Genomic DNA, 25,753 nt, shown 5'->3' on the forward strand with positions numbered 1-25,753 from the left:
GGGCCTGAAGTGGAACTGTCCAAGGTGCTGTCCCTTCAGGCCCCCATATAAGGGCTGAGTGGCCCGCCGTGTGGAGAGGCTGGTGGCTGGGCAGAATCATGCAAAGCCCAGGGACCTGGTGCCTTCCTCTATTCTCAGTCGGTGACCCTACACAGAGGAGCTGGGTGAGGTGGGCCTAGGGAAGAAGGGATTGGGCTGAGCTGGCCAAGGTGGGGTGGGAGGGGTCCCTGAGGGGAGCTTCCGTCCGGAGACTGAAGGCTGGGAAGGAGGGGCTATGCCGAGTGCTGTCTGCTGCCTCCTTCCCTCCATCTCTTGTCCCCTGGTGGAGTCAGGTTGATGGGAGCTTATCAGACAGTAATCTTCAGCCTCAAGGACAGTTGGATAATGATTTGAGGAGAGAGGGCTGGGAGCGCGCTGGGAGATGGACAAGCTGATGTTCCTGTACTAATGTGCCATGTGCTAGTGTGTTTTCCTGCGTGTTTACTGTAGAAAACGGGTAAATATATAGACATTTTGTCGAAGAAGGAACAATCTTAATCCCACCAATGTTGACATTTGGGGAACACTATATCTTTCAATGTTATATCTTTCAACATTATATCTTTTTTCTATCTATACTATAAATATAATAAGCTTCTTATTGGGGTCAGGAAAATTGAGATCCTATTTTATTTCCATTCTGTACTCTGCATTTTTCACTCAAGGTTATTAAATTTTTTTTTCCTGGGTCATTCAAAATTATTTGAAACCATGATTTTTGATAGATGCATATATTCTGTTTTATGGCTTCTCAGTAATTAACTAATCCCCTAGGATTGCACATTTAGATTGTGTCCGAATTATTGCTGTGATTTAAAAGGAAAAACACTGTGATGAACATCTTTATGACTGAAATATTGTTTGCAGTTCCAATCATTTCTTTTAGATAGGTTCTTAAGAAGAAAAACTACGGGCTCAGAGACTGCACATTTTTCTTTTATTATATTTTTAGTATTATATTTGATACATACAAAAGAAATTATGTAGCATACATTGCTAGTTTAATAATACAATGTATATATATATCATGGACCCACAATCCAACCCAAGAACTAGAACGTCACCAATCATTTGTCTGTTCCTATGTTCCCATCCCAACCCCCTGCCTCTCCCAGAGGAAACAACCATCCTGTGTTTATCATTTCCTTGCTTCTTTTCCCTATAGACTGTATTTTTAGAGCAGTTTTAGGTTCCCAGCAAAATTGAGCAGAAAGTACAGAGAATTCCCATGTGCCTTTTTTTCTTAAACATTTTTATCTTGTGTGTGTGTGCTTACACCACCTATTGTTTAGTTTTGCTTTTGTTTTAGTTTCTTTTAAATGGCATCACACAGTCTGCAACTTTCTGAAACTTGCTTCTTGCACGCAGCATAATGTGTCTCAGACTCCTCCATGTGGTGGCTACAGCTGGAGCTGTTGTAATCTCATTGCTGTATAATATTCCCTGGCATGAAGACATCGCAGTCTGTTGAGTCTTTCTCCTGCTGGTGGACGTGTGTGTTGTTTCCAGCGTTCAGCTCTTGCGCACCATGTTTCTGGGAACATTCTTGGTCATAGTGCCATTTACCTAGAAAAGGAACACAGGAGGGAAAGCAGATTTGGGAGGGGATGGAATCAGAAGTGGTGCACGCACAAGCTTGAGTTGAGGTGTCTGCAGGCCAGGAACTGATTTGATTTCTAGAACTGCAACAAACAACATCTCATGGGCTTGCCTGAGCTAGAGTGCACCATTTCTCAAGCCTAGCTGCCAAGGTCGGTGATTGTGGGCTTGTGAGCACCTTCAAGGAGATAGAAGCAGGGTTTATGAAGGGAGCAGCTCCCCTACTTTCAGCCTCGGTGCCGTTAGATCTGAGCATCCCTAAGTGTGGGACGTGAGCCTCAGATGGCACGTAGCAGCATAGTAGGTGGCATGCAACAACAGCCACCACCTGATGGGGAAACTAGTCCATTTTCCATTCTTCAGTTTTTCAGGTCACATCAAGGCAAAAAGTTCTGTCTGGAACTAGTGTATCTTTAATTTCAGCCTCATCCCCGCTAAACATTGGCTAAATTCTGAGCATAGAGCAAGCTGACTTGGAGCTCAGGGCTTTACGGGGCAATCAGGCCACTAAACGGAAAGATATCCCATTGCATTTCTTTGTTGCAGTCATGTTTTACTTGTGGTGAGTGGCACTGGTTTTCCACTGATGGTAGTGACAAAGTTTCCTCTTAAAATAAATGTGTTTAAGTTTTAGCCAAGCAAGTTATTAAGAAACATGAGCTCGATTAAAGGACAGACACTAGACATCTTGACAGTCATATTTGATTAACCCAGGTTTGGGAATTACTGACCTCAATCAGCTATTCTCACACTTTCTGTCGCAGGACCCTTTACACTCTTAAAAATGATTGAGAACCCCAAAACGTTTGAACACTATCTCCCCATATTTACCATGTTAGAAATTAAAACTGAAATTTTAATATTTATTCATTCATTTAAAAATAACAATAATAAACCCATTATGGTAGCATATACAACATATTTTATGAAAAATAACTATATTTTCCAATTAGTGAGAAAAGTAACGTTTTATATTTTTACAAATCTCTTTAATGCCTTAATTGAAGGCAGCTGGATTTTCATCTGCTTTTGCATCCAATCTGTTGCCATACGATGTTTTGGTTAATGTATATGAAGAAATTCTAGCCTCACAGAGATATGTGGTTGGCAAAGAGAGAAGCATTTTAATAACCTTTTCAGATAATTGTAGATATTCTTCTTTGGTACTACACCCAAACTCAGCAAGTCATAGTGTATTATTGGGCTAGGGCTGCCATAACAAAGTGCCACAGACCGGGAGGCTTAAACAACAGAAACATATTTTCTCACAGTTCTGGAGGCTTGATGTCCAAGAACAAGGCATCAACAGGGTTGCTTTTTTCTTTCCTTTTCTTTTCCTTTCTTTTCTTTTCTTTCCTTTTCTTTTCTTTTCTTTTCTTTTCTTTTCTTTTAAGGAGGGCGCAGCTCACAGTGGCCCATGCAGGGATCAAACCGGCAACCTCGATGTTATCAGCACCACGCTCTAACCAACTGAGCTAACCGACCGCCCCAGGGTTGCTTTTTTCTGAGGTCTCTCTCCTTGGTTCTCAGATGGTGTCTTCTCACCACGTCCTCACATGCTCTACTCTCTGTGCACCCACATCGCTACTGTCTCTGTGTGTCCACATCTCCTCTACTGAAAGGACACCGGTCAGATTCCACTAGGGCCCCGCCCTAATGCCCCAATGACCTCATTTGACCTTAATCACCTCTTTAAAGGCCCTATCTCCAGATACAGTCACATCCTGAGGTGTTAGGGTTTAGGACTACAACATGTGAATTGTAGAGGGGACACCATTCAGCCTGTAACAGATAGCATCTTAAAAATTGGTTACCATGAAGACTCTGGAGCCATGTCAATGAATTTTTCTCAATGTACATTAAAATCCATTTTTCTCTTACACTTTGATGAACGTTTTACCCATGCATACTTTTGTGACATCATATATCAGTCATTTAAAAAATGCTGGCTCACCAAGTTATACAGATCTTTCAAATGTTTACACATTTTTTTATACAAAATTTTTAAAAACCATGTTTGTTATCTCACCACTGACCTCATCAGAAACGTTACGTGTTAGGAAGCTGTCAGTTCCACAATAGCAGATACAAGTTTCCCAAAATTCTGATTTTTTACTTTGAAAGCTCAAATTTTATCATTGGCAACAAATATTGTCAGTTGTTTTCCTTGAAGCAATAAGCTTACTTTGTTCATTTTTGAGAACATGTCTGCTAAATACACAAGTCTGAATAACCATCATTTGTCAGTTATTCTTTTATGTAAAAATGGCATTTCGTGAAAACAGAGGCTAATTCAGCTCGCAACTCAAGCAGTCGTGCAAGAGCTTTTCTTCCAACTCTGTGCATACTTCCAGTTTTGTGTTCTCAAGGGTCAAGATTTAATCTAATCATTTTTACTGCTTTTCCCCGGACATTCCTAAGTGAAGCTGGCATTTTTTTTTCTCCCTGCAACTGGGTGGTGATGAAGAATACCATGAACTACTAGTGCTATTGGGTGTCACTCCCTGGATTCGGGTGAGGGCCCCCGCAGGTTTGCTCACCATTGCTTTTGTACCAGCAGTGTAAATATCAACCTAGTGAAGATGGCAAATAACATACTAGTGTTATTAGAAAAATGACTTTGACCTCACAGACCCCCTGCAAGGGTCTTAGGAACCCTCAGGGGCACGTGGATCACACTTTGAGAACCGCTGGCCTCGATAAAAATACAGAGAAGATTTGGAGCCAGGCAGTGTACAGCCTAGAAAATAACATTGGGGACAGAGTCACAAGACCGTGGTGTGACCCAGGCTCTGCCATTGTGTAACTAAGTGGCCCTGGACAAATCATTGCCCTCTGGAAGCCAGACACTTTGCACAAAAAGAATAGTAGTTTCTTCCTGCCTCCCAGAGCTGGGGAGGGGAGGAAATGAGGCCCAGACTTGAGAGCCTCATAAATGGTGATGCGCAGCCCCGGGAGGAGCAAGCAGCACTGGGGAGTGAGACAAAGTTATGAAATTTCACATCCTGGCTTAAGCCATTTATGATTAGAAACACTACTCAGATCCTTCTGTTCCCCCGAAGAGACCTTGCAAGGGCTAGTCCTGGAGGTACTGAAAGAGATGCCGAGCTGGATTTCTAGTTTTAACAAATTGACATTTTGGAGGCTCTGCTCCAAGTTTCCCATCACCACATCGACAGCTTTGGAAAGAAAACGCCTCCTAAAATCCCAAATTGCCCATTGTCTTCTACTGGACAGGTGTGCATCACCTGCGTCATGTAGAAAGCCGGAAGCTCATGAGAAATAACAAGCATTTCAGAAAATCTGATTTGATTAACAACATCAAGAAGATAGAGGTGATTCTGGAAAACTCCAGGGAGCTAGAAAGCACTTGTTAAAAGGCCTTCCAGTGGACTTCTGCTTCCGTGAAGATGAAATAGAGGCACTTCTCCCTATTCCTCTCCCTAAGTGCAACTAAAACCCTTGCACATTATATATAAAACAAACATTAGAAAACTCTGAAAGATAAAGAAAGGACAGACTTACTAGGGACCTGAAGACCCAAGAAACAGCATAGTAGTAAGTTCCTGGGTTTTCTTTTTTCCTCCTGTGTTCCAGAGTTGGAGCTGAAGAAGCCAGAAATGAAGAAATGCTGATGGGTAAGCAAAGGAAGCACCAACAAAAGTTAAAATACTTTAACTCTGTAGTTAAAGAACAAGGAAAGGGGCAGCCTAGCAAAACAGGCACTTCTAGACAGAATTTGTTACTCCAGCCAAACATAACAGAAAACATTGTGGCCCCACCCCCACCAGCAATGATCCAGTGGAGAAACTGGACTTCCACTTTCATGAGACTATAATGAGGTACCCCAAATCCTCCACTGCGGTAGTATCAGAGAAGGCCAAGTAGGGAGCCAGGACTTTCATTCCCCATTGGATGGTAACAAGATCTCACCCCCATCGCCTGTAGTGTTAGTGGAGACCACTATGGGAATAGTAACAAGGTTACTCTTACCTCTCCAAGCCACGGAGGTATCACTGGAGGCCTAATGAGGAGCTGGATTTCCTACCCATCCCCTTCTTCTACTGGAGTAATGTCAGAGGAAGACAACTGAAATAGAAGACTTAAATAAGATTGAAAAGCTCATAACATAATACTCCAAATGCCCAGGTTTCCATTGAAAATTACTTATACTAAGAACTAAGATCTCAAACTGAATGACAGAAAGATAATCAATAGATAACAACATTGAGATTACAGAGATGCTGGAATTATCTGACAAAGGTTTAAAAGCAGCTATCATAAAAATGCTTCAAGGAACAGTTAGGAACAGACTTGAAACAAATAAAAAATTAGAAAGTCTCAGCAAAGAAACAGAAGACATAGAGAAGAACCACATGGAAATTTTAGGACTGAAAAATATGATAACTGAAATTAACAGCAACAAAACAAAGCTCAGTGATGTGCTTATCAGCAGACTGGAGGGGACAGAGGAGAGAATCATTGACCTGGAAATAGTACAATAGAAATTATCTAATCTGAATAACAGAGAGAAAACAGACTTTAAAAATGAGCAGAGCCTCAAGGGTTTGTGGGACTATAAAAAAGATCTAATGTGTATGTCACTAAACTTCTAGAAAGAGATGAAAAGGTAATGGTGCTGAAAACAGTACTTAACAAAATAATGGCTGAAAACTTCCTAAATTTGGCCAAAAAATAAAATAATAATAATAATAAAAAGCCATAAACCTACAGATTCATGAAGCTTAGAAAACTCCAAAGAGGATAAAGCAAAAGAAATCTACACTAACACATAAAATACTTAAACATCTAAAAACTTAGAACAAAATAAAAATCTTGGAAGCAGTGAGATAAAATGACAACTGACCTATAGAGAGTAAACAATTTGAAGGATAGTGGATTTCTCATCAGAAACCATGGAGGCTAGAAGGAAGTGGTACATTATTTTTTAAAATTCTGAAAGAGAAGAACTGTCAAGTAAGAATCTTATGTCCAACAAAAATATCCTTCAGGTATTAAAGAAAACTTGACATTCTCAAATGAAGGAAAACTAAGAGAATTTGTTGCCAGAAAATCTACCCTAAAAGAATGCTAAAAGAAGTTTTAAAAACAGAAAGGAAACCATTTTTAAAAAGGAATCTTTGGGGTGAAATGTCTATTACATTGTTTTGAACACCTGAAACTAATAAAAAAAAAAAGGAATCTTCGTATTTTATAAGGGCGAGGGAAGGAATCTTCAAACATCAGGAATGAAAAAAGAATCTGGTAAGCAAAAATATGGGTAAATGCAATAGACGTTCATTCTCCACTTGAGCCTTTTAAATTATGTTTGACGGTTAAAGCAAAAATTGTTAATACTTTTATATGTGGTTGTATGTGTGTGTAGAAAGAACAGACAGAAAACAAAAAATAAAAGTGTAGACTTAAAATTTAACATATTACATTAAATCCCCAGGTCAGATAATTTCACTGGAGAATTTTACCAAATGTTTAAAAAATGAACACCAATTCTACACGATATCTTTTAGTAAATGAAAGAGAAAGGGACACTTTCCAGTTCAATTCATGAATCTAGCATTACCCTGATTCAAAATCAGACTGACAGTATAAAAAGTAAAAACTACAGGCCAGCATCCCTCATCAATATAGATGTGAAAATCTTTAATGAAACATTAGCAAACAGAATTCAACAATGTGTAAAAACAATTATGCCTCCTGACCAAGTAGGGTTTATTCCAGGAATGCAAGGTTGGCTCAACATCATTTAAAAATCAGTAAATCAGTTAGTATAACCCACCATGTTAATGGGCTAAAGAATAAAATTCATATGATCATATTCATCAAGTAAGGAAAAGCATTTGATAAAATTCAACACCCATTTATGATATAATGCTCAGAAAAATAGGAATAGAAGGAAACGTCCTCAACTTGGTAAAGAACATCTATAAAAACTACATCTAACATAATACTTAATGGTTAAAAAACTAAATGCTTTCCCCTAAATTTAGCAAGATGTCAACTCTCAACGCTTATGTTGAAATAGTACTGGGAGTGTTAGCCAGTGCAATAAGACAAGACACAGCACAAAGATTGGAAAGGATGAAATAAAAATGCCTCTATTTGCAGATAACTTCATTCTCTAAAAAAAAAAAAAAAAAACCAAAGAATCTACGAGAGAGAGAAAGAAACCTCCTAGAACTAGTAAGTGAGTTCAGGACGGCTGCAGAATACAAGATACATGTAGAAAAATCTATTGTATTTCTGTATATTAACAAAGAACATGTGGACACCAAAATTAGAAGTCCAATGCCATTTATATCCACTCAAAAAAATGAAATACATAGGTGTAAATTTAACAAAACATGTACAACATTTGAATACTGAAAACTACAAAACACTGATGAAAGAAATAAAAGAATACCTAAACAAATGAAGTGACATAGTGTGTTCATGGATTAGACGACTGAACATAGTAAAGATTTCAGTTCTCTGTAATTTTTACCAAAATCTCAGCAAAATTTTTGTAAATATAGAAAATATCATTCTGAAGTGTATATGGGAAAGGCAAAGGAGTTAGAATTGCTGAAACAATTTTGAAAAAGAAGAATAAATTGAAAAGAATCAGGCTACCTGATTTCAAGATTTATTACATAGAAACCAAAACTGTGTGGTATTGACAGAGAGATGATGTGTATGTAGCTCGATGCAATGGAACAAAGGATCCAAAAAGGGACCCACACAAATAAGTCCAACAAATTTTTAACGAAAGTTCAAAAGCAATTTAATGGAGGAAAGATGATAATTTTTTCAACCAATGGTGCTGAAGCAATTGGACATACATAAGTTAAAAAAAAAAGAAAAGAAAAAAACTTCTACCTTATACGAAAGTCTCACACACCTTATACGAAAATTAACTCACAATGGACATGGATTTAAACGTAAAATGAAAAACTATAAAACCTTTAGGGTAAAATGTAAGAGAAAAATCTTTAGGATCTAGTGCTAGGCAAAGAGTTCTTAGACTTGACACCAAACGCGTGATCCATAAAGGAAAAAAATGATAAATCGGACTGAGCCAAAATTAAAAGCTTGTGCTCTGCGAAAGACTCTATTAAGAGGATGAAAAAACAACCTACAGACAGAGGGAAAGTATTTGCAAACCACAAAATCTGACAAAGTACTGGTGTGTGTGTATATATATATATATATATATATATATATATATATATATATATATATCACCTGAAAACTTAACAGTAAAAACAAAATCAAACAATCCAATTTAAAAATGGACAAAAGTCATGAAGAGACATTTCTCCAAAGAGCATATATAGATGGCAAATAAGCACATGAAAACATGTTGACCATCATTAGCCATTAGAGACATGCAAATTAAAACCACAGTGAGGTATTACAATCCATCACAATGGCTAAATAAATAACACCACATACTGGCAAGGATGCTGAAAAACTGGATGACTCAAACATTGCTCTTGGGAATGTAAATGGTACAGCCACTCCGGAACAATTTGGAAGTTGCTTTAAAAAACAAACAAACGGCTAAACATGCAACTACCGTGGGACCCAACAATTGATTGCACTCTTGGGCATTTATCCCAAATAAATTAACAATGTATGTTCACACAAGATACCTGTACACAAATGCTTATAGCAACTTTACTCATAATAGCCAAAAACTGGAAATAACCCAAATGTTCTTTAGTGGGTGAATGATTTAAAAAACTGTGGTGCATCCATACCACGAAATAGTATTCAACAATAAAAAGAAATCAACTATTGATACACACAGCTACCTGAGGAATCTCCAAAGAATTATACTTTGTGAGAAAAGCCAATCCCAGAGGGTTACATGTAAGCGTGATTCCATTTATAGAAAGGACAACATTATAGCTATGGAGAAGAGAGTCATGATTATCAAGGTTTAGGGGTGAGGTGGGGAGGGAATGGGTGTGACTATAAGGGGGGGCGCCGAGAAAGCTTGTGCTGATAGAACAATTCTGTATCTTGTGGTGGTTACGTGTAACTACACACGTGATAACAGCTGCATAGACCTACACACACTCGAGTGCTTGTAAAATGAGGTATGATTATCTCTATCCTACAGATGGGAAAAGGCGGCTCAGAAAGGTTAAGCCACCTGGCCCAGGGCTTCTGTCTCTCCAGAACACACACCCGTGACCACTCTGTACACTCCCTCTGCCCTTGCAGGCCACACCGGCCAGCAGACAGAGAACACAGAGACCCCATCTTGACACCCCTGCCGGCATGTGAACTTGCTCTTTTCAGACAGGGCCTGGGAAGGGTGAAGCCCACCTGGCAAATTTTGATGGGGGAAGGCCGGGGCTGTGTCCCCATGTGGCTGGGTTAGCTCCTAGGAGGCAGGTGGGGAGAAGGGACATCGCTGCTTCTCTTCTGTCTCCATCCCCATCCAACTCTGGCCTGAGTCCCATGCCAGCACACAGGGGACATTCCACGCCACCCTTCCCTTCCTACTCCTTCCTGACCCGTGTCCCTGTTGAGTCACCCACCCCTAATCAATGCCATCTACCCTTTTCCAGAGCTGAGCTTCATCACCCAGTCCCCAGAGCCAGCAAGACATGGGCTCCATTTTCCAAACCCTGACGCCTTCCATTTAAGCAGAACACGTGGAGGGGTGAGTTGGAGATGGGTTTTATTTGGGCTGGGGGTGGGGTAGATCTGGGAAGAGAGCACTGTCGGGGGCGCTGCTAATGGATGGTCAACTGAGCAGGAAAGGGAGGTTTGACAGCAACTGCCTTTCCTCTGCCACTCTGGCAGGGACGCAAGAATTATGTATGCACCCTTATACTGGTTTGGGAAAATTCCCACACATCCCTTTTGCATTTGCATAGGGAGTATGACACAGAATGCAAAGAAGGAGGACAGCATCACATTACACAGTAAACTGAGTCTCAGTTCTCTCATCTGTTAAATGGGGACAGCACAGCCTCTTCTTGTGAAGGTCAAGCAAAGGTGACTCGTATAAAGTGCTTAGCAGAGTAGCTGGGACATAATGGGGCTGAATAAATGCTTGTTGAGTGAATAGACATGCTAGGTGCCTAATACATGGTAGTCAAATGGGGCAGTCCTCTCTCTGGGGTCAAAATGTTACTCATTCTTCCAGAGCCAGCCCCTCTGACAGCTCTGAGAGCTTTCTCTGTCTCCTAGCTGGGCTTAGGCACATCCCTCTGCTCCCGAAGCCGTTCCTTCGGGCCTCTGTCATTGCCCTGCTCAGTCTACCTCGCATGAACCTTGAAGTCCGTGACCTGTATCCCCATTCCCATCCCTGTGGGGGACCAGAGCTCGCACTGCTCACTTTTCGGCATCAGACCCAACTTACCTTCCACAAAACCATCCTCTGGGCCAAAGCTCAGAGTCATCATCTCATCTGACGTTCCCAGGAGGCGTTGTTAGCCCTTTCTCAGATGAGCAGACTGAGACCCAGAGAGAAGTCACTGCCCAGAGGTGGGAGAGCCAGGACGCAACTCCATGATTCTGAGCTCCCTTCCTACCCTGCCAGGGCCGGGAAGATGAGTAACTCCAGACCGAATCAGGGAGGGAGCCGACGGGCAGCTGGCCACGTGCCTCTGTCCCCCCTCAGAGATCAGCCAGACCTCTTGCTTCGCTGAACTTTTGTTTATCACCCAAGCACTTTGAGACTAACCAGATTGTTTCCAAACACATTACATAATTGCTCACATATTTATTTAATGCCATCTCTTGAATATTAAACAATCTATAATATGGAACAGAAACATGGGCGTTTAAACCCAGCAGTTTTTGAGAAGCATGGGTAGGGAAGGAGGTTGAGGAGAGCCATCTATGAGCCACCCACCAGAGAAGGAGGTGACATCTCCGCTCTCCTCCTCCTGACACGGGTGAAAGTCTTCCCACGCCCTGGCGGAAAACCCCGTAGTGGAATTTTCACCATGGGGTCCAACCTTTTATTATATAATAACAAAGATGCATTATCTCTTCTGTAAAGGATGCTTGGAGCCAGGGTGTATTTGTTTACAAGTGTTTATTGTGCACCCTCTATGCGTAGTCGCTGTTATGCTTTTATTCACCCCTGGGATACCCTCAGAATGAAACAAAGGAGACCCTGTCCTCATGGTGCTGACACTCCAGCTGACAGGTGACCAAATAAAGAAGATGGCTCCAGGGCATGACAAGCACTGTAAAGAAAACAAAATGGGTGGCAGGGTGGGGAGCAGTAGGTGGTAGGTAACTGCGACGTCTCACTGTTAGAAGCAGCCAGCCCTGCAGAGGTCCGGGGTGAGGGCGAGCGTTCCCAGTAGATGGGAGGCCTCCAGAAGCAAGGGGTGCAGTGGGATTGAGGAAAAGCAAGGAAGGCAGGAGCCTGGAGAATGGAGAGCGAGGACCCCACCAGGGGTGAGGGCTGAGGAATGCCTGCCCAGGGCTGATCCCATCAGGCCTAGAGGGACCCTATGCAGAGTTTGAGTTATAATCTGTGTGCAGTGGCAGAGCTATTGGAGGGTCCTAGCAATTTGAATGTTTGGAAAACATCCCTCTCAGCTGGAAGAGGACCAGGGGTGACGGGCGTATGGCTCCATATGCCAAGAAGGGCTGGGTCAAAGGTCTGGGTCTGCAATCCTGGGGATGGTCAGGGAGAATATAGGGAAGGCACGGGAGGGGTCACCCAGTCCCCAAATGCTAGTCCAAGGTGATCACGAGTTTCTCCAGGGCAGCTGTGAGGGCCTGGCCTGACCCAGGCATCACAGTGACACCAATGACACCAACGATGGTAACAGTACCTCGGCTTTACTAAGTGCTTCCCGTGAGCCAGGATGTGCCCTGATCCTCACCACCAGCCTGTGACATATGTATTTTTACTATTCCCATTTCACAGAAGAGGAAACCAAGGCACAGAGCGGTTGAGTAAAATGCCCAGGGTAGTTCAGCAAGTAAGTAGCAAAGTTAGTCCATCTTGACTCCACACGTATGGGCCTCGATCCATGTTGGCTGAATAAATTAATACCAACAATAGCAGGAAGATAGCAGTCACTTAATACAATTCTGGATGTGTGTCAGGCCCTATGCTAAGTGCTTTTAAAAATATTAATCATTTAGTCTTCACAACAGCCCCATGAGGTCGGCACAACCACTATCCCCATATTACAAAAGCAAAAACTGACGCACGGAGTGTTATTCCACTTACCCTAGGTGGGATTCAAACCCAGGAGGTCTGACTCCAGAGTTCAATTTTTTAGCAAAATGCAGTGGAAGTGGAGGAAAGGAAAGTGAGGTCTGTGTTTCCAAGTCTGGGCTCTTGGCCACTTGCTCACAGGCATTCAACAGCATCCCGTCTGGGCTTGGGGGTGTGGGTAGGCATGCGAATCGGTGCAGGCCCTCCTGGAGTCATGGACAGCTCTGAAGGGCCGAACTGGCCTCCCCAGAGTCTCCTGGCTCCCCAGGGGCCAAAGCAGAGGGCCTCCTGGAGCCTGACCCGCCTCTCATCTCAACCGCTGAGATGAGCCATCACGGCCTGAGTAGAGAAATATCACCTCCTTGATCAGGGAATGGGGAAATCCCTCCAGAGCATCCAGAGAGAAAATGAACTGAGAGAGGTTAATGGAGTCTGAGAACGTTTATGGGAAATGTTTTACTCCAACTCGGTGCCACAGCAACACCCAAAACATCCTCAGTGGAAATCCCTTTTAAGTAAAAATTACAGGCAACCTTCCGTATAAATAAATCCAATCAGCAGAATTTGCACATTGGGACAATGTATTAGGCTGACATAACTAACACCAGTTTGCAAAACAACTCATACCCCTTCAGAGGGGGGCAGCAATCCCCATCTGAGGGGCAGTGCTGGCAGCCGGGGGACAATGCAAGCGAAAGTGCTCCGTAAACGGTGAAAGCTTGCACTATACAATCTAGGGCTTTAAACGTCCTTGAGGCTTCTTAATGCCTTATCCTTTTAGGGAGGTGGAACATTTCCTTCTTTCCTGTTTTCCTCAGTGAGAGAATGGAGCAAACCATACGCCCTCCGCCTAGCCAGAGTCCAAAATACAAGAGACGGAGCCAATAGGTTGGATCAGTGCACCCCAAACCTCTGTTACCAATCTGTTAACTCCAGGAAGCTCTTCTGTGCAGGTTCCGTCTGGGAGGCAGTGTGGCGCAGTGTGGACGGCCTGGCCGCACGGCTCACAGGCCCTGGCTGTGCAGTCCTCAGCACTTGTTTAAATGCTGTCCCACCTCAGTTTTATATTCTTTAAAATGGGAGTAAGAAGCCCTTCCTTTTGAAGACTTTGGCAGGACTGAGCAGGAGAGAAAATCTGATGTATCTAGCACATGGCCTGGGTCTTTGTTCTCCTGGCGGCACCAGGGGGAACAATTGCCTCAAATTGGGAAGCCCCCAGGCCCCTTTCCTCTGGGACCATGTCAGTCTCTCTATCTGCACAAGCACTGGGACTAGGCAGTGTGCCTTCTGTATTACTTGCTAGGGCTGCCGTCACAAAGCACCACAAACTGGGCGGCTTAAAGTAACAGCCGTGTTGTCCCACAGCTCTGGAAGCTGGACGTCCAACATCAAGGTGTCGGCAGGGTCGGTTCCTTCTGAGCCCCAGGAGGCCTCTCCCCCAGCTTCCGGAGCTTCGGTGGCAGTCTTTGGCGTTCCTTGGCTTCTGCTTCCCTCTTCACACCACCTTCCCTCTGTGCGTGTCTGTCTCTGGGCCCAACTTTCCCCCCTTTTATAAAGACAGCAGTTACATTGGATCAGAGCCCACCCTAATGACCTCATCTGAACTTGCTTGCCTCTGTAAAGACCCTATTTCCAAATAAGGTCACATTCACAGGTATGGGGCCGGGGAGGGAGGGGAGTTAGGATTTCCACATTTCTTTGAGAGAGGAAGAGATGCAATTCAACGGATAACACTGTCATAATTGTTTGAAGCCGATTCTGAATGGGCTGCCAGTTTATTCATGACATTTCTCAAACAGACTTAAAGAACATTTTGCATCTTTTTCCAAAAGAGCAGCGTGCGTCTTGAAATCACAGACTCCTTAGTTTCCAAAAGATTCCCCACTGACTCTTGTCCTTCACACTCTCCCATCTGGGTCTCTGGCAATTATCTTACGTCAAGAGTGAGTGGGTTTGAACCCACACTCTTTGTCAGCCCAACTGTGTGCTGGACTCTGGGAACACAGGATGCCAGGGTCCCAGCCTTGGAGGCGGTCACAGGGGAAGGAGAGGCAGGCGTGCAGCTGGCTGTTAGTGGGCAGGTGGTGGCTGCGGCCACCAGCGCCTTTCCCAGCAGTGATCCTCAAGGGTGAGGAGAAAAGGCTTTCTTCCTGGGCTGCTTCCTGTCTATCCCTTAAAGAGGGAAATGTGCTTCCTGAGAGTTCCAGGTCCGTGGGAGAACCCCAGTTGCTCTCTGTGCTGTCAGATAACTGATCAACTTTCATTTTGGGATGAGACCCGCTCCTGAGTCCCTGCTTACACAGAAGTCCAGAAGTGCAAGGAACCCCGAACCCATCACCCCACAGCGTCCTCAGCTTGGCCAGGAAAGATGAGGGGGCTGCTGGTAGACACCCCCGCTTCTTGCCCAGATCCTCATTCTTAATATGAGTGTCCCACATCGCTTGAACTGAGAGCCAACAACCTATATTTCCAATGCCACAGTGACTACTGAGAACAATGCGCTGTGAGCTGGTCCACATGCATCAGACTAGGCACAAGCACAGCTATGTGCTAGGTTCGAATCCCAGCACTGCCAGTCTGAGCTCTGTAATCATAGGTGAATCTTGCTACATTTTCAGTCTCAGTTTCCCCTTGTGCAAAGTAGGGACAGTTCTTACCTCACAGATGAGGGAAGTCTATTAAGGACCTTGTGTAATACTGGCCACCAGCAGGCACGCTCCCTCTTCTCTCTCTGGGCTTCTGTTTCCTCCCCTGCAAACAAGGGATTTGGACCAGGTGGGTTCTGGCCAGCTCTGTAGGGCTTCTGGGAGGGGCCTCCAGGAAGTCCAGCATCTGGTGGGGCAGAGGAAACCTCCCACGCCCACATGCCTACTCTGCCAGGAGCTATTGTGTGACCTGGAGCAACTGCTGCCTGCTCTGCACAGGCCTGGTGGTTCTGGTGACTGTAGTGAGGTGCCCCAGCCTCGGACTGGCATGGGGGTTGCTGAGCTAACCGATACAGAAGGGCTTCGTAGGCATCTGCTCAAAACTATTTGCGCCATCTGAATCCGATGGGGTCAAAGGCTACCGCGTTCCCAGGGGTCACTGAGCTCCCTCAGGCCTCTCTCTCAGCCTTGGCCTGCCTGGGGTTTAGGGTGGCCCTCCCCAAGGTCAGTGGGGGAACTAAGAAGGGACCCACCTTTCCTTCACTAGGCCGAGAATAATAAAACTTGTGGGATCTTATTGTTAGAAGGAATTAAATAACTCCTCAAAAATCCCACTTGCTGCTAAAAGCTTTATCCAGTCCTTGACTGGTAACTTTTCTATTTCTTCCTGGTTACCTCTAAGGTGAGGACCTCACTACCTGTTGTGTGGTAAAGCAGGGAGATGGCAGACATTTTATGCATAAATAACCTGGCACTCCTCACTCAGGGCATTTTGACGCTTACTTTAGGCACAGTTCTGACAACATGAGTTATCTGATTTCTTAATCTAGAGAATAGAAAACCCTGCTCAGGTTTCACTTCTCCTGGAACCATCCACTAGGTAACTTTCACCCCTATGAAAATTAATCACTTTCTCTAGCTCTTTGTCCTGCAGCTCTTCAGATGTGCCTCTGTTGTGGAATGTATCATATAGTGTTTTATTTGGTTGTTTAGTTACATCTCTCCTGCTAAATTCCAAAATCCCCAGGAGGGGCAGAGTAGAAGAAAGAACTTGCTTGGGGCTTCGACTCAAATAGGTCTGACTTTCATCCCCTATTTCCTCCTAGCGGTGTGACCCAGAGGAAGAGATCTAACCTCTCTGAGCACATGGATCAACATCAGTGTCTTCATGAGCCTCTCCCTCCCTGAGCCCAGTGTCCAAGTCTTGCTTATCTCTGTATCCTTAGTTCCTGGCACAGAGGAGGTGCTCAGCACTTGCTGAGTAAATGAAGTCAAGGAGGCCACCAGGTGGGGTACATTGTGAAGTGACAGGGAAGGGAGTTTGCTACTGGAAGCAAACACGCTGCAGTTGTGGAGAGCTTGCAGAGTTGAAGCCAAGAGCAGAGATAAAACGGCCAGGAAAATAAGATGCACAGGCTTAAAATGTGCGGCCGTCTGGGGCTACTTAGTGAAGGGACAGCAGAGGTAGACGCTCGGGAGAGCCTCACAGAACCGCTCCATAGTCACCCCGCAGGCGTCGTGAGCGCCTTCCCGTTCAGCAGGAAAGCACTCATTTAGCACCTGTGTGAAGGAAACTGTGTTTTACAAAGCGAAAGAGTCTAGGAAATGAAGGAAGTCCATAGGTTGACTAAAGAATATGTTTGCAGCATACATGTTCAACTATTTGTCAAATAGGAGCTGTCGTAATTAGCAAAATATTAATTCACTTAAAAATGAAAAAAGAAATAGTCAGGGGCAAGTTCCTCATACCTGAAATGTTTAAAATAAAACAAACAGCATGAGAAGGGGAAGATACAGGAGCTGGGAAACCACTCAGGTGGAAATGCTCCTTCTCCAGTGATGTTAGAGAAATGTCATGAGCTCTGCTTCACGAGAAACAAGAAATCTTTTCTTCCTGTTCTCTGTAAACCCAGAGAAAGCAATTGGGGATGTTATGAGGGAATAAGCAAGGAGTGTCTGGGGCCAAGAGAAAGGGTGGGTGGGAGACTCAGTCACCTTTTTTCCCTGTAGACCAGGGAGGCTTCCTGGAGGAGGTGAGATCGGGCTGTTTGGCCCAGGCCCTCCCCACCTCTCCTCTCCTTTCCCCACTGTTCACACTCACATGGCCTGTTTCCCTGGAAGCCTCCGTTCTTGGGTCCAGCTAGATGCACACATGACGGCCCCCCTTTCCTCACAGTCCCAGGGCCACTCTCTACACCAGCCAGTTGTACAGTGAGTCCTCAGAACAAAAGCACTTCCAGGTAACCAGGACTAGAGCCAGGGCACTGCTGATAGGATCAGAAACGTCAAGTGAACAGTGGCCCAGAAGGAAGCCAGGGACAGAGAAATGCCCGCTACCCACACTGCTTTTGGCAGAGGTCACTGTTTCGCCAAGCACACGGCCCTATGGAGGCCAGCCCATGCACCCTGGTGGCCAGCCATGCTTCCCCGCCCCTCCCCACCCCAGCCTCCCTCCTTGCTGATCTCAAGGCCAGAAAGGGAAGCAGCCCTGTTGGCAGCCAGACTGGGTACTGTGCAGGGTGTAGCTGCAGGCTGCAGTCTTCTGCAGTGGCTGTTAGTACTGAAGCCGAGAGGTCAGAATAGGGGCTTGTGTCTGTGGCCTGAACCCAGCGGGGACACCAGGGGATTCTCCACCATCTCCAGCTCAGGTATGGGAGGGTTTGCCAGGCACTGCCCAGGGCCCTGGACTGTCTGGGCCCCTTAGGGCGTTGCTGAGATGAAAACAACTTAGTGTAAGTGGAGGGACCTGTAAGGCTTTGAGTCCTAGGCTGGGAGGGAGGCTAGAGGGTGAGGTCTGGTCCATCCACGTGAGCCCTTTGGAATTGGAAAGGAGGCCCGCTGGGGGGACAGTCTCTGGCGCCCTTCCAGAGGGCTGCTATAAGCGGGTAAGAGCATGAGCTCTGAAACCAGGCTGCCCAGATTCAAATCCTGGTGCTTGTGTGCAATTTTGTATGTTTATTTTGGTCTCTCTGTGCCTCAGTTTCCCACCCTGGAAAATGGAGGTGGTGATAACAGTACCTATTTCATTTGGCTGTTGTGAGGAACAAATGAGATGATAGATGCAGCCTCTTAGCCCAGGTAAGTGCTCCGTAGCTCTGAGCGTCGTCACTGCTCTCTGTTGCTCCCTGAATGTGGGACTGGCCTTCAGAGGCCACAAGGTCAGCCCTGAAAGTAAAGTGAAAAGACCCTTTAGGCTACCTGCCTGTTTCGTAAGTACAACTACAAGGAGACAACCCAGGTTATGGCCTCAGGCTCCAAGTCAGACAGACCAGGCTTCAAACCCTGTGCCTGCAAACTTTTCAGCTGGGAAGCCTTAGACAAGTTCTTGCAGTCTGACCTCCGTTTTGTTCCTGTGTGAAGTGGAGATAATTATGGGACCTACTTCATAGGATATTTGTAAGGATAAAATTATGCTGCACACATAAAGGGCTTATCCCGTACCTCCTACTTAAATTGGGAGCCACTGTCACCACCACCACCACCATCATCATTACCATCACCATTGTTACTATTTATTGGTGGTGTTGTTATTGCTATTATTATAATTAATATCAGGAAAGGGAGACTGAGTGAGGGAAAGGGACTTGCCAGTTGTTCCACAGCCTTTCAGGGGGCAGGACAGATCCTAGCCTGGCCTGCTAACCCCTGTTCCTGTTGTTTCTGCTCCTTTCGCCATCTCATTGGCCCTTATTGTTGGTCTTTGTTGTCTCTCAGCACACCCTGCCGAGAGCTTGGTTTCTCCTCGCAAGCGGTCCCCCTAAAGCATCTGAGACCCCTAAAGCACTAACCACATTGCTTCTGGGCACAGGACTGGGGGCATCACAGAGGGGAAGCTGGCATCCCCAGCAGGCTAAGCCAGCAGAGAACAAGGTTTCCACAGCCCCTTTCCAAAAGCCCTCCAGTGTCTCCACTGTCCCCAGGGATCCCTGGCCAGGCGGAATCCCTAAAGGGGACAGGATACAGCCTTTCAGGGCAGATGTCTGGAAATTGCAGAACTCCTTGCACCCTGAGAGGCTCCTTAAGAAGGAAAGAATTGGGGCTCCAACTTCCACCAGTTTCCTTGGGCACAGGGGCCAGGTCTGGGGTTCATCTTCAGAGGTCCTTTTCTGTTGGCAGACGTGGGCCATCTCTGCAGATTTGACTCTGTCTTCTCCACCTTCCGGCCATCAGAGTTTGGCCTTCCCTGGCAGGGAGGGACAGGACACAAGAGGAGCTAGAGAAGGGGGACAATGGAGCTCACTTTAAGGAGAAAGAAGAGTGTGTACTTATTTTAATAATATAAATGTTATATGAGCAATAATGATAATTGTTCCCATTTATAGAATACTTACTATGTACCAGGTACTGTGCTAAGAACTTAACATATGTTATCTCAGTTAATCTTCACTACAGCTTTATCAGGTAGAAAATGTCAGTATACCCATTTTACAGATGAGTAAACTAGAAGTGGCTTACTTATTATATACCGTATGGGTACCACAGATGCCTAGTAGATGATACCAAAGAATGATCGCATTGGAGTGGAATATAATAGGGATTGTAGCAAATTGGAGAGAGACATTCAATTTTTTTAAATTGAGGAATGATGTGCGTACATTAAAGTGGGTAAAGTACACTAATCTTAAATGTACCCCTTAATGATTTTCACATATATTTGTACATGCGACCACCACTCAGATCAAAATATAGAATATTTGTAGTATCCCAAAACGCTCCTTCTGAGCATTCAAAAAATTCTTTTTTATTCTGCCAAACTATCACAGTCAAGATTTGCCTAAGAAAACATGATGACTAAATATTATGTGGTACCTGGATGGGATCCTGGAACAGAAAAGAGGACTTTAGGTAAAAACTAAGGAAATCTGAATCAAGTATGGACTTTAGTTAATATTAACATATCACTATAGATTCATTAATTGTGAAAAATATGCTATACTAATGAAAGCTATTACTAAAAAGGGAAACTAGATGTGGGGTAGATGGGAACTCTCTGTACCTTTCTTAGCAATTTTTTTGTAAATCTAAAACTTCTAAAATGAAAAGTTTATTAAAAAAAAAAAAAAAAAAGCATTCTGCAAATACTCAAGTGAAATGGGAAATGTGTCTGTGGGCTGGACCTCGCCTCTGAGCTGCTAGTTTGTGACCCCCAATCATCTAATGCTCTCATTTTACAGATGGGGAAACTGAAGCCCAGAAAGGGGAAGCCCCTTGTGCAGGGCCCCACAGGAGGTCAGTGCTCCAGCTGTAAGGAGTGGGGACTGGGTAATGGGTAGGGGGCTGCGAGGGTCTCCCTGATTCTCTAAGTGCCTTGCAGAGGACTTGTCCTGCAGGAAGCTGCCAGGTGCCACCTAACTTCCCTCTGCTGCTTCCTTCTGAGCTCTCCAAAGCTTCCAGTTGAAAACCAGTTCTCCCACTGTCCTCAGCCATAGAGGGAGTGTCATGGGTAGTCCCTATTCTGGGAGCAGGACGTGGCCTTCCTGCCTCAGCCAGTGTCAGTGCACCATACAGGTGTCCCCATGCTCAGCACAGGCTCTGAGGTGAATGTTGGGTGGACGGGTGCGTGAAAACATGAAGAAGGAAAGAAATGAGTGGCACAGGGAGGTGGTTGGGGGAGATAAAGCATGCCAAGAGCACAGACTCTGCAGATAGATGGCCTGTGTCAAACCCTGGCTCCAGATGACCTTGGGCAAGTCACTTAACTTTTCTGTGCTTCAATTTCTGCATCTTAAAATGGGAATAATGTGCATTACAGAATTGTTGAGAGGATTAAGGAATTAATTAACGTATGAGGAAGAGAAGTAATAATTTAGGAGAGGATGGAAGGAGAAATGGGGGAGGGGTGATATTTAATTTTCATATTGGAACACAGAAACTTAGACAAAGCCCCGAGTCTGGCCACACCCAGAAAAGGGAACGGGTAGCATTAAGTAGTGGTGAGAACACAGATTCGGGAGCCAGATTGCCAAGGCTCAAGTCCCAAGGCCACCACTTACTACCCGTAGGGCCTTGGGCCAGTTAATCTCTCTGTGCTGCAGTGTCTTCCTCTATAAAATGGGTGTGAGAACAGTGGTATTCACCTCACGAGGTTGTTATGGGATCAAGTAGTTGATTGGCATGTGATCAGTGCTTAGGACTATACCTGATATATTTAAAACAATACTTGGCACATAACGAATATTTGTTAAGTAAGTGGGAAAGGTTTTATGCCAGAAGCCCTGACCCTCCAAGCACTGTACGCTCACTCCCCTCCTGCATCTCGTTGAGGACCGCCTTTAATGCAGGCAGATAAGAAGAAGGCTGAACTAGCAGCCAGCCACCCATCTCTATGGCCTCAGCCACCTCCCGCGAACCCCAGAGTGGGAAGCACTTCCAATATTTCTAGATTCTTATGCACAATTCCCAAATTTTAAACGTTGGCACTTAGTTCAATTTTATTTTAAGCTCTGAGCAAAACAAACAAATTTATTTTAAGCTGGCTGTTCTCCCAAGCGGTTGGTTCTTTTATTTTTTCTCCTGCATATTAGAGCAAAGGAAACTGAGGCCCAGCGAGAAATACTTGGACCCATTGTCTGACCACTTAGTGGAACCAAAAGCAGTCTCCTAGTTCCCCAATCCTGGTGGCAAGTAACACGGGGGTCCCCAGGTAATAATCAACCAGACTTTGAATCAGGTGAGGGAGGAGAACTCAAGGGTAATTTTCCTTGCAGTTCAGCCTGGGGTTCCTCCAGTAGCATGTTTGAAACGCAGTGTTTGTTAACAAGATGCCATCTGCCCTACATGTCAGGGGTACAGCTGAGCATTAAGCAGGGGCCTCCCCCACTTCCAAAGCTATAGCTAAGATTCACAGTGCTCAGAGCCCCAGCTTCCCTCCTGACCCAGGCCTAGCAGGTGAGGGGCCAGAATTCCAAGGGGCTCCTGAATCTCAAGCTAAGGGGGGAGCTAGCTGTGAACTCTATGGCTAAGGAGGTCACTAAGTGAGAGCTTGAGGAGTTGAGGAAAAAAAGGAGGCAGGTTCTGGAGAGAAATTTTAGAGGGGTTTTTTTGGGGAAGAGGGTTCATTTAGAGGCTTGTGATACTCTGAACTTGAGTTGCTTTTTCTTTTCTATGCAAAAACTGCTCTTTGGTTCCCCTTTACTTAACATGCTGCACCTCTGTTTCCTCATCTGTCGAATTGGGATCAAAATTGTACTCACTTCTTGCAGTTTGTAATGAGGATGAAATGAGATGACACAGGCAGAGGATTAAACAGTGCAAATTAGTCGTTATCGCTGTCAGTGGCTCCCGGCCTGCCTGCTTGCACAAGTGGTGGCTTGAGAACCTTTCACTCTTGGCCTTTCTTTAGCCTAACTCTCTACATGTTTGTAATCTTTGCTTTGTCTGGAGAGTCTAGTACATCTACCAGCTGTGGAGCACCTCTCGGAGGTCAGGTTCTGTGCTAGACATTTTCTCTTCCTTAGCCCTCAGAGTAGCCCTGGCAAGCCAACACCATCGGATGGTGACATCAGGTGAAGAACCTGAGTCTCTGGGAAGGAACATGACTTATCCAAGGTCACCCCCAGGTGGGGACGTGACCTTGAGTAAGCCCCATTCCTGAGCCTCCAGCTTCCTCATCTGTAAAATGAGGTACAGGACACCTATCCCAGGGCTGCTGTGAGGATCTGTGAGGTAATGAGTTGGAAAGTGCGTGGTCAGCTATAAATCCCAGCCAAACGGATAGCATCAATGTGAGTCCTACAGAGGCCTGCTCCTGTTCAGGGTTCAGTGCATTTTGGCTGCAAGAGCTATGGAGAAAAGTTATTTCAAGTGTCTTTGTCTTGGATGGTTTCCAAAACTCATCACCTCTTTCCAGCTAACAGGTGCAAAGCTGGCTTCCTCAGGGGCTATGCTCCAAGCAAGTACCTTCCAGTGGAATGACCTGGGAGGTGGAAAGGAGATGGGCACGATGATCCCATGGGAAACAGGATCACAGAGAAGGCCTCAGGCTATGGAGTCAGAGTCAGAGAAATGTGGGATCAAATGCTGGCTCTTCCACTTGCTAGTTGTCTGACCTTGAGCCAGCTAGCTAATCTCTCTGAGCCTCACACAGAGGATTGTTACGATGAACGGCATAGTCACGGCAGCTGAGAAGAAGCAAAGCACTGGGGTCCACAAACATCCAATGAGACCAGTACCAAGTCCAAGGCTGGGGCTGCAGACTTTGCATGGAGTGAGGAGCAGGATGGAAACCAGTCAAGGGGACCCAGAGAAGGGTCAGCTGCTGAACCCGGAAGGGAAGCCTGGTCAGGTAGGACTTAGCAGTACACATACCCTGAACCAGGAGCAGCTGGAGGGCAGGAACTTTGTACTTTTCATCTCAGTGTCCTGACTCACAGCAGGTGCATAAATGCATTTTTAAAACTGAATTTAACATTTACTTTCCCTTCTGCCTCCTATCCACCCATTTGATCCTCCTAGTCTTTCAGTCTCCAGACCTACTGGCCTACCTCTGTGAAGTATGAAAGGGCACTGGCCAGCTCTGGTACCTGACAGATTTGGGTTCAAATCCAAACTCTTCTTTGTCTGGCTGGGTAGCCTTGGGCAAATTACCTCCCCCTCTCTGACTCTCAGTTTCCTAATCTGTAAATGGGCTAAGAGTGCCTCCCCAGCAGAGTTATTGTAGGAGTCAGAGACGATGTATGTGAAAGAACCCAGCATGGTCTCTGACACATTGTAGGCAATCTGAACATGGCAGCAGTAAATGCTGTTGCTCTGTATGAGTGTAGCCCATGGCCGTCTCTGCCTTCTCTGCTCACATACAGACTGAATTCTCCACGGCGTTCACAATTTGTCTTTACATCTCAGATGACACAATACAAGCACCCAGACTGTATATATCTAAGAAGAAGGAAGTATCACCTGTTCCCCGTGTCTTCCCACCATTTCCACACTGCTCCTGTGTTGATCGGACACCGTAGGGCAACAACATTCATGAAGCGCCTCAAAAATGAGCTTCCACGGGCAAATTACTCTGAATCAAGGAAGAAACTGCCGTCAGGGACTAACACACCCATCCATAATCACTAACACCATCCACTGGCTGCAGGTTTATTAATGTCTGTGAATGTTTTCCAGTTGACAGTTCATGAATGAAGGGCTTTCTGGTCCCAAATCCCATGTCTTACTCTCAAGGATGGCCTGTAAACTCTGTACTTTTGCTTGACTGTTTACAGATACTTCTCTAGTACCTGCAGGTCAGGCTGAAATTCTGAAAGTGGGACTGACTCTGCCTCCCTGTGGCAGGAAACCCACTAAGATGGGGCCTGTGGGGCTGGGGCCTGTAAAGGGGAAAGTTTGGGATGTTTGTGCCCTTGAAGTCTGAAGCTGGCAAAGGTCTCAGCCCAGAGCTTGTCCGTGTCTGGCTAACGTCTTCTTACTCTACATTCAGTACAGACTTTGTTCTGGGAGCCTCTTCCTCAGAACTGGAAACAGGGTGTGCCCTGTTATTAGTTGGGAAAATCCTGCTTTCACGCCTGGCACTATTGGAGGATGGCCATAACAATCTGCACACGCCGTGGAGAGTTTATCTGTGGCAATGTAGCCTCATTGCTACCCTCTGAGCCCGTGGTGAGGTGTTGCCTGCAGAAGTCACATAGTTTGGTCCAATACACATCAAAATGCAAGGGCACAATCTCTAAGCCCACTCTCGACCCTTTCAGCCCCCTTCTCTTTCTCTGCATTTATTTAGGATTTCTCTCTACCCACCTCCCATGGGCAGGAAGGAATTTGCTCACCCTCTGTTACATGGCAAGACCCGGAATCTGAGCTTAAAACCACCCCACCCCCACCCCGTATGCCTGCTCCAGTGCTGGCTCCCACCCCTGGCCTCTCCCTCGGGGCCCCTTAGCTAATTACAGGCTTCCCTAAATCGTTCTAAGGTAAAGCTAATTAAATCAGGGTCGGCCATCAATTTTCTGGCTCAGGACAGGCAGTCTGACACCTCTCTTCCACTCCAGAATCCTGAAACCACAGCTTGCACCTTCTTTTCAGTTTAAGTTTTAACACTTAGGGCTGATTTTAGGGAAAACAGCAAGACGGGACATTTTTTTAACTTCTCCTTCGCCCCATGTCAGGGTGACCTTGTGGGATCAGGTTTAGGGCTTGAAAGAGTGGGGTATAGCCAGATCGGTGCTGCTAGGGCAGGGATGTCCAAACCTTTTTCCAACGTTTTTACCAAGGGCCATATGCAGTAAAATACACAAACAGCCGGGCCACTCACTCGAGGTGA

The 25,753-nt window shown here is 45.3% G+C and overlaps 1 protein-coding gene and 1 long non-coding RNA gene across 6 annotated transcripts in view; one reads left to right on the top strand and one right to left on the bottom strand.

Annotated features, from left to right (window-relative positions):
* The window catches only part of ATP2B2 (ATPase plasma membrane Ca2+ transporting 2), a 360,418-nt gene that overhangs the window by 150,651 nt on the left and 184,014 nt on the right, over positions 1 to 25,753 (top strand). Inside the window, exon 2 of one of the 5 annotated variants that reach the window (XM_033131469.1) lies at positions 10,218 to 10,312. The exons of the other annotated variants lie outside the window; for them this stretch is intronic. The gene's annotated coding sequence lies outside the window, so the exon portion shown is untranslated. The remainder of the gene's footprint in view (positions 1 to 10,217; positions 10,313 to 25,753) is intronic. 5 annotated transcript variants of the gene reach the window in all.
* Positions 1,162 to 15,594, bottom strand: LOC117036557 (uncharacterized). Its single transcript, XR_004425413.1, has 4 exons — positions 15,502 to 15,594; positions 5,632 to 5,727; positions 5,164 to 5,243; positions 1,162 to 1,605 (listed from the first exon to the last, which is right to left on the bottom strand). It is a non-coding gene; the product is annotated as an uncharacterized LOC117036557 (long non-coding RNA).

This window comes from Rhinolophus ferrumequinum, chromosome 17, assembly GCF_004115265.2.
Source record: "Rhinolophus ferrumequinum isolate MPI-CBG mRhiFer1 chromosome 17, mRhiFer1_v1.p, whole genome shotgun sequence".
Classification (NCBI taxonomy): Eukaryota; Metazoa; Chordata; class Mammalia; order Chiroptera; family Rhinolophidae; genus Rhinolophus; species Rhinolophus ferrumequinum.